The sequence below is a fragment of the Ranitomeya imitator genome, chromosome 4 (genome assembly GCF_032444005.1).
Source record: "Ranitomeya imitator isolate aRanImi1 chromosome 4, aRanImi1.pri, whole genome shotgun sequence".
NCBI lineage: Eukaryota > Metazoa > Chordata > Amphibia > Anura > Dendrobatidae > Ranitomeya > Ranitomeya imitator.
Genome location: NC_091285.1, coordinates 551,949,924 through 551,959,261, shown reverse-complemented (window position 1 = coordinate 551,959,261; position 9,338 = coordinate 551,949,924). Strand labels below are relative to the sequence as shown.

General features: G+C 37.8%; 2 long non-coding RNA genes across 2 annotated transcripts; one reads left to right on the top strand and one right to left on the bottom strand.

The window, feature by feature from the left end:
- Positions 1-4,260: 4,260 nt before the first annotated feature.
- LOC138674254 (uncharacterized) lies at positions 4,261-6,969 on the bottom strand. The gene is made up of 4 exons (XR_011320553.1): positions 6,923-6,969; positions 6,717-6,827; positions 6,153-6,329; positions 4,261-4,329 (listed from the first exon to the last, which is right to left on the bottom strand). It is a non-coding gene; the product is annotated as an uncharacterized lncRNA (long non-coding RNA).
- A 788-nt stretch (positions 6,970-7,757) lies between these two features.
- On the top strand, positions 7,758-8,751 carry LOC138674253 (uncharacterized). Its single transcript, XR_011320552.1, has 3 exons — positions 7,758-7,864; positions 8,292-8,468; positions 8,670-8,751. It is a non-coding gene; the product is annotated as an uncharacterized lncRNA (long non-coding RNA).
- The last annotated feature ends 587 nt before the right edge of the window (positions 8,752-9,338 follow it).

Sequence of the window (9,338 nt, the reverse complement as noted above, 5' to 3'; positions counted from 1 at the left end):
GGTTCATAACACCTAGGTCAATTGTTGTTGTATTTGCGTACCCCATAAATGTTTATTTTCACAAACAGAAGAGGCAGCTTTTTTTGTTTGTACATGTATTGTACCTGAAGGTTATCTGCGGGGCATTTTGGTGTTTCTGTATGCAATCCTACATCCTTGTATTTGCGTACCCCATAAATGTTTATTTTCACAAACAGAAGAGGCAGCTTTTTTTGTTTGTACATGTATTGTACCTGAAGGTTATCTGTGGGGCATTGTAAGCTGTGTTTATTCACATTGTAGCAGATTTTCTCCTTGTGGCTGCCTTATATACACAGAAGCGATATGCACCAATGTCACAACACAAGTTATAATATGACCCAATGTTACAACACAAGTAAAACCAAAGACACGATATTGTAAAAAATTTAAAAAGATTTATTTCTCACGATAAAACAACAGCTCAAATTTTAAGTTAGCTAACAGCATGATGCTGACAAATGCATCATTGCGGTATCTGATAACGACACGATGAACAAGTATGAAAATACACCAATATTAACTATTTTCGCCCGCATTTTATATAAAATCTGCATAAAAAATCTTCTTGGCTGCACCAAAACACGTAAGAAACAAATGTACAACTTTTAGCGCTGCAGCATACGCAGATATTATTTCGGCGTTCTTTAATTCTACATTATTTTATCACACATTAATTTCACAACTTTTATATGATATTTATAACACATTCTCATTTATAAGGGATTTATAGCACAATATTGTAAAATCATTTATTGGTGCGCGGCCTTACTAATATCCTTTGAAAATAAATTCAACATTATTATTCCATGCTGTGACATTTTTATTCTGCAGCAACCTGTTTAGTAAAAATTCAGCATTCTTTTTATATCTTTGGTTTATATTATATTAGCTTTTTGTCATAGGTCAGGGATTTTTTTTTTTTTGCACTTTATTAATATGCGGTTATTAGTCACTTAGGACTTATGTTATCATGTTTTTTGCACTTTATTAATATGTTGACCACCTAGGTCAGGGATTTTTGCACTTTATTAATATGCGGGCCACATAGGTCAGTGATTTTTGCACTTTATTAACATACAACACACACAAGAAATAGACATTTAGAACTTATTTATGATTAATATGCGATTATTAGGCATTTAGGACTTATGTTATCATGTTTTTGCACTTTATTAATATGCAGTTATTAGGCATTTAGGATTTATGTTATCATGTTTTTTGCACTTTATTAATATGCTGACCACATAGGTCAGGGATTTTTTGTGCTTTATTAATATGCGGGCCACAAACACTTCTGCACCCACGGGCGCTTCTCAACCAACCATGCATCCGGTACTCATCAGGCACTGTGAAATAATGCAAAAATACATCTGTGTGCAGCTGTCGGCATCAACATTTTGCTATTATAAGTTTATGGTTCTGTAAAGAACACGCAACACATACAGAACTCACACACACACACAAATACACACAGCACACAACACGCACATATTATGAAAAATGACAACCATTGTATGTGATTTAAAAGACTTTAGTTAGATTTATCAGGGGTGATTTAGTTTGAAAACACGCAGCTCCTCGGTATTGTCAGGTGTTGGACACGCATTTAACAGTCTTTCATATGTATCGCAGAAAGATTTTAGTTCCAACTGCGGGTCAGCGGCTTAAAGAAAAGTTATTGTGGCCTTGATTCTGGGGTAACACATGTTTATAAATATAGCCTAGGCGTGTATTTATTTTACACATGGTTTATAACACCTTTCATTTGTTTTTGTTGTTTGATTGTCATGTAAGAAGCGTTGTGTTTTATACGAATATAAAAGTGATGCATTCCCATATATTATTACAGCTTTCATTAATTCTACATTATTTTAGCACATATTAATTTTACACTATTAATTTTACAGGTGCCTGTGCTGCCTATAATTTGACTCCTTTTTATACAAAGACATCTAACATATACAGACTTTTAATGTTTTTGTGTAAAATCGCGGGCAGACAGGCACAAACACACACACACACACGCACACAACACAGAACCACACACACAACAAACACACAGAACCCACACACACACAACACATACAGCACACACACACAAGAAATAGACATTTAGGACTTATTTATGTTATTATCTTTATGCACTTTGGATGTGCTGTCTATAATTTGACTCTATCCTTGTTTTGTTGAAAATAACTGGACATACATAAGAAACCGGGCAATATATCTTTATAGAAATAACACTTCTGCACTCTTTGTGCATTTCTATCAGTTTTATTCATGCATTTATAACACAACATGTTTGATATTGGTAATTTGATTCTGGGAACACATTTTAAGTTACTGCTGCACATGTATTACTGTTTTTCTTGTTTTTTGTGTAAAATTTCGTTGTTGGCTTACAAAGACATTTCTTTGAGAAATGTGTAGCATAACCAATTACCCATCACGGCCACTAGATGGCAGAATATCATATTAATTATTCTGGGATAACATTTCTCTTTGTGCATTTCTATCAGTTTTATTTATGCTTTTATAACACAACATGTTTGATATTGTTAATTTGATTCGGGGATAACACATGTTTATAAAAATAACGCTATAGCATTCGGTAATGTCAAATTCTGAAAATAGCCATTTTATATTGAATTACTAACATTTTTCTATTTTAGCGCTGACACAGCCACATATATTATTCCCGCTTTCTTTAATTCTGCATTATTTTATCACATGATGAAAATAGTCATGGGATAACATTTCTCTTTGTGCATTTCTATCAGTTTTATTTATGCTTTTATAACACAACATGTTTGATATTGTTAATTTGATTCGGGGATAACACATGTTTATAAAAATAACGCTATAGCAAGCGGTAATGTCAAATTCTGAAAATAGCCATTTTATATTGAATTACTAACATTTTTTCTATTTTAGCGCTGACATAGCCACATATATTATTCCAGCTTTCTTTAATTCTGCATTATTTTATCACATGATGAAAATAGTCATTTTATATTGAATTATTGCAGCTCGCGGCGCGTTACCACTGGACTCGTTTCTCAATTAATTTCCCAGCTGGCGACGCTATCTATAATTCTGCGTATACCTTAGGCGTGTATTTACATGGCAGTGTAATTATTTCTCACAATAAAACAGCATCTCAAATTTTAAGTTAGCTAACAGCATAATGATGACAAATGCATCTTTGCGGAATCTGATAACGAAACGATGAACAATGGACGGACCCTGACAAATACACACAACACACAACACGCACATATTATGAAAAATGACAACCATTGTATGTGATTTAAAAGACTTTAGTTAGATTTATCAGGGGTGATTTAGTTTGAAAGCACGCAGCTCCTCGGTAATGTCAGGTGTTGGACATGCATTTAACAGTCTTTCATATGTATCGCAGAAAGATTTTAGTTCCATCTGTGCGAGTTTGCTTTGAGCGTACTGCGCAGACATGTCAGTAAACATTTTGACATGGTCAGCATCCCACGAAGGACGACCGGTGTAAGGTGTATGTACAGCAACTTTCTGCTTTCTACCTACACGGCGTCGGGATACGGCTCGTTTCTTTAGAGGTAATACAGGGGCAAAAACGCTAGAAGAGCCTGCAAGAGCAGTATCTGCAGATTGCACAGTCTGGCACACAGGCATATTGAGGGGCTCTGTGGGTGACCACATACCCTCGGAGAGCTGTTCAATTTCTCTGTTTTCAGGCGTAACTTGTGGTATGACGCCTGTGCTATTGGCGGGCCGAGTTATGCGGGGCCTAGCGTTCGGCGCTGCACGTTTCTCTCTTGAAACGTTCGTATATTTCTGATGTGAAATCTTGGGGCTTGGATTCCCGGGTTGTTTTGGTGCAGCGTAGCATTCATCGCGATCCACAACACAGATGGGCGAGAGAGATGTTGTTCGCACCGCCATATTAGCTCTTTGTGGTTGATTCTCTTCAGCGTCGTAATTACGCCGGTGCAAAACTCGTTGCTGAAGAGGCGACGTATCTAAAAGAAAAGATACAAGTGGCGGTTAGCCGCGAAACGGCGCAAAATTGGAAAAGCTAAACGGCGACGCATAGCTATGATCATGCGTAATATTTGAAAAGTTAATGGGGACAGGTACCCATGAAATCATTGTAACAATATTTACATAAACCTGTATAGAGCAGTCCAGATATATACTTACAAGTATGAAGCGGGAATTGTCCCACAGCAGCTCCTGGTTTAACGGGCGGCGCAATGCTCAAACTCGCAGAGGCGGGAATATTCTCTTTTTCAAGCTGTATTTTCCGGGCAACTAGATTAGCGGGTGTAAGTAAAAATATAACGATTAGCGAACACAGAATTGATTTTCTACACAAAACTGCAGCGGTGAGACGAATATATATATATATATATATATATATATATATACAGTGGGGCATAAAAGTATTTAGTCAGTCAGCAATAGTGCAAGTTCCACCACTTAAAAAGATGAGAGGCGTCTGTAATTTACATCATAGGTAGACCTCAACTATGGGAGACAAACTGAGAAAAAAAAATCCAGAAAATCACATTGTCTGTTTTTTTAACATTTTATTTGCATATTATGGTGGAAAATAAGTATTTGGTCAGAAACAAAATTTCATCTCAATACTTTGTAATATATCCTTTGTTGGCAATGACAGAGGTCAAACGTTTTCTGTAAGTCTTCACAAGGTTGCCACACACTGTTGTTGGTATGATGGCCCATTCCTCCATGCAGATCTCCTCTAGAGCAGTGATGTTTTTGGCTTTTCACTTGGCAACACGGACTTTCAACTCCCTCCAAAGGTTTTCTATAGGGTTGAGATCTGGAGACTGGCTAGGCCACTCCAGGACCTTGAAATGCTTCTTACGAAGCCACTCCTTCGTTGCCCTGGCGGTGTGCTTTGGATCATTGTCATGTTGAAAGACCCAGCCACGTTTCATCTTCAATGCCCTTGCTGATGGAAGGAGGTTTGCACTCAAAATCTCACGATACATGGCCCCATTCATTCTTTCATGTACCCAGATCAGTCGTCCTGGCCCCTTTGCAGAGAAACAGCCCCAAAGCATGATGTTTCCACCACCATGCTTTACAGTAGGTATGGTGTTTGATGGATGCAACTCAGTATTCTTTTTCCTCCAAACACGACAAGTTGTGTTTCTACCAAACAGTTCCAGTTTGGTTTCATCAGACCATAGGACATTCTCCCAAAACTCCTCTGGATCATCCAAATGCTCTCTAGCAAACTTCAGATGGGCCCGGACATGTACTGGCTTAAGCAGTGGGACACGTCTGGCACTGCAGGATCTGAGTCCATGGTGGCGTAGTGTGTTACTTATGGTAGGCCTTGTTACATTGGTCCCAGCTCTCTACAGTTCATTCACTAGGTCCCCCCGCGTGGTTCTGGGATTTTTGCTCACCGTTCTTGTGATCATTCTGACCCCACGGGGTGGAATTTTGCGTGGAGCCCCAGATCGAGGGAGATTATCAGTGGTCTTGTATGTCTTCCATTTTCTAATTATTGCTCCCACTGTTGATTTCTTCACTCCAAGCTGGTTGGCTATTGCAGATTCAGTCTTCCCAGCCTGGTGCAGGGCTACAATTTTGTTTCTGGTGTCCTTTGACAGCTCTTTGGTCTTCACCATAGTGGAGTTTAGAGTCAGACTGTTTGAGGGTGTGCACAGGTGTCTTTTTATACTGATAACAAGTTTAAACAGGTGCCATTACTACAGGTAATGAGTGGAGGAAAGAGGAGACTCTTAAAGAAGAAGTTACAGGTCTGTGAGAGCCAGAAATCTTGATTGTTTGTTTCTGACCAAATACTTATTTTCCACCATAATATGCAAATAAATTGTTAAAAAAACAGACAATGTGATTTTCTGTATTTTTTTTCCTCAGTTTGTCTCCCATAGTTGAGGTCTACCTATGATGTAAATTACAGACGCCTCTCATCTTTTTAAGTGGTGGAACTTGCACTATTGCTGACTGACTAAATACTTTTTTGCCCCACTGTATATTCAAAAATGAATTTTCTGACAGTTAGCTAGCAGCTGTAAGTAAATATGAGTATTACACAAAAGTGAGAATCGACTGTATTTCAAGTGAACAGATACCTTTTCTATTCTTGAAACATCGGCGTAACGAGTTGCAGCGTCTTTTAGGAGCATCGGGTTTCGCTGAAGTTGCAGGGTTCTTGACATCTATGATCTCCACGTCTGAACCCAGCGTATCGCGTGGTTCGGGAACACACCAGTTTTCAGCCATATCGTCAGATGTCTCCGTGTCAGTATCTGTATGAGAAATTGCGCGTAGTTCGTGTTTACATACAAAGGATTAAAGCAACTGATATAGTATAATATAGTTTTACGGTATAAACATATTTGCGGTGTAAATTAATATAGCAAGACTTATGCCGCTATATATTAATAATTCAGTATTATATTGGTGGCTACCGCTATTATTTGTTTTATTAATTTAATCATATATTTATTATGACATAATTTGTGTAATACAATAGTTAATAGATGCTATAGTTTTACGCCATAAACAGTATATATTAACATAGATAATATATATATTTAGCATTCTTACATGTGATACATGAAAGATAAATATCTCTGTACCGTGTTACAATGACATTTTTCCCTATCTAAAAGCAAAAAGGTGCTCCTAATTACCCATGATGAGATGAAGAGCAGGCCCATTATCGGCTATCGGCGCCACGGCTTCAATGCGCGCATAATTCTGCGTTATGAAATTATTGCGCCAATCGGGCGACATACACGGCTCTTAAATAAGAAAGAATGCATGAATATATAATACTTATAATATAATGACACAATCAGAATGAGTCAATACTCTGTACATTATACGCGTATAATACCTAATTGTGTGCTTGCAAGAAGGGGGCTGCATTGCTCGCGAGGGTATTGGGCTTCCATCTTAAATAAATAGGGGATAAGTTTTATCTATAACTGCTCTGCCAATAAATACAGTTTAAAACTACGTTACAAAAAATATGCTTTACAGGCATTGATAATATTAGACCGCAAATAAAACAGTAAATACTTACTTTTCAGAGAGTAGCGCAACTGTTCAGAGAGAAATTACCACCCACCGTGAACACACCTACAGGAAACCGCATTATACGGCACCCGTGACTAATTGCTCGCACATGTCAGATAACAATGGTTGTTATGACCCAGCCATAAGCCTTTCTATATTAATTATGTCCCACAAATATTGCTTATACAGTAAAAACTATATTATACATCGCTACTAAATATGCAGTTAGCTTCCAGTATAACACTAACTTATTAAACAAATAACATCCTTAATTATGGTTTAGAGATGCATAGTTAAATATAATTAAGCATTTGCGAATAATAACACAACTGTCTTATATACTTACATTTAGAATAGCTCTGCTTTTTAACCTAGTCGGGCTTCTGGTGGATGTCTGTTGTCCTGTAGTGGGACAGTCAGCTGTATTTATCCTGAGTGTCAGAAAGCAACTCAGGTGTTAACACCCAGAAACACACCCAGTTACGCCACATCACACGCCTTCTGTTAACACCCAGAACACAGTCATACATGCAATTAATGCATGTATTAACTCGGTATTATACGCGTATAATGTACAGAGTATTGACTCATTCTGATTGTGTCATTATATTATAAGTATTATATATTCATGCATTCTTTCTTATTTAAGAGCCGTGTATGTCGCCCGATTGGCGCAATAATTTCATAACGCAGAATTATGCGCGCATTGAAGCCGTGGCGCCGATAGCCGATAATGGGCCTGCTCTTCATCTCATCATGGGTAATTAGGAGCACCTTTTTGCTTTTAGATAGGGAAAAATGTCATTGTAACACGGTACAGAGATATTTATCTTTCATGTATCACATGTAAGAATGCTAAATATATATATATATATATATATATATATATATATATATATATATATATATTATCTATGTTAATATATACTGTTTATGGCGTAAAACTATAGCATCTATTAACTATTGTATTACACAAATTATGTCATAATAAATATATGATTAAATTAATAAAACAAATAATAGCGGTAGCCACCAATATAATACTGAATTATTAATATATAGCGGCATAAGTCTTGCTATATTAATTTACACCGCAAATATGTTTATACCGTAAAACTATATTATACTATATCAGTTGCTTTAATCCTTTGTATGTAAACACGAACTACGCGCAATTTCTCATACAGATACTGACACGGAGACATCTGACGATATGGCTGAAAACTGGTGTGTTCCCGAACCACGCGATACGCTGGGTTCAGACGTGGAGATCATAGATGTCAAGAACCCTGCAACTTCAGCGAAACCCGATGCTCCTAAAAGACGCGGCAACTCGTTACGCCGATGTTTCAAGAATAGAAAAGGTATCTGTTCACTTGAAATACAGTCGATTCTCACTTTTGTGTAATACTCATATTTACTTACAGCTGCTAGCTAACTGTCAGAAAATTCATTTTTGAATATATATATATATATATATATTCGTCTCACCGCTGCAGTTTTGTGTAGAAAATCAATTCTGTGTTCGCTAATCGTTATATTTTTACTTACACCCGCTAATCTAGTTGCCCGGAAAATACAGCTTGAAAAAGAGAATATTCCCGCCTCTGCGAGTTTGAGCATTGCGCCGCCCGTTAAACCAGGAGCTGCTGTGGGACAATTCCCGCTTCATACTTGTAAGTATATATCTGGACTGCTCTATACAGGTTTATGTAAATATTGTTACAATGATTTCATGGGTACCTGTCCCCATTAACTTTTCAAATATTACGCATGATCATAGCTATGCGTCGCCGTTTAGCTTTTCCAATTTTGCGCCGTTTCGCGGCTAACCGCCACTTGTATCTTTTCTTTTAGATACGTCGCCTATTCAGCAACGAGTTTTGCACCGGCGTAATTACGACGCTGAAGAGAATCAACCACAAAGAGCTAATACGGCGGTGCGAACAACATTTCTCTCGCCCATCTGTGTTGTGGATCGCGATGAATGCTACGCTGCACCAAAACAACCCGGGAATCCAAGCCCCAAGATTTCACATCAGAAATATACGAACGTTTCAAGAGAGAAACGTGTAGCGCCGAACGCTAGGCCCCGCATAACTCGGCCCGCCAATAGCACAGGCGTCATACCACAAGTTACGCCTGAAAACAGAGAAATTGAACAGCTCTCCGAGGGTATGTGGTCACCCACAGAGCCCCTCAATATGCCTGTGTGCCAGACTGTGCAATCTGCA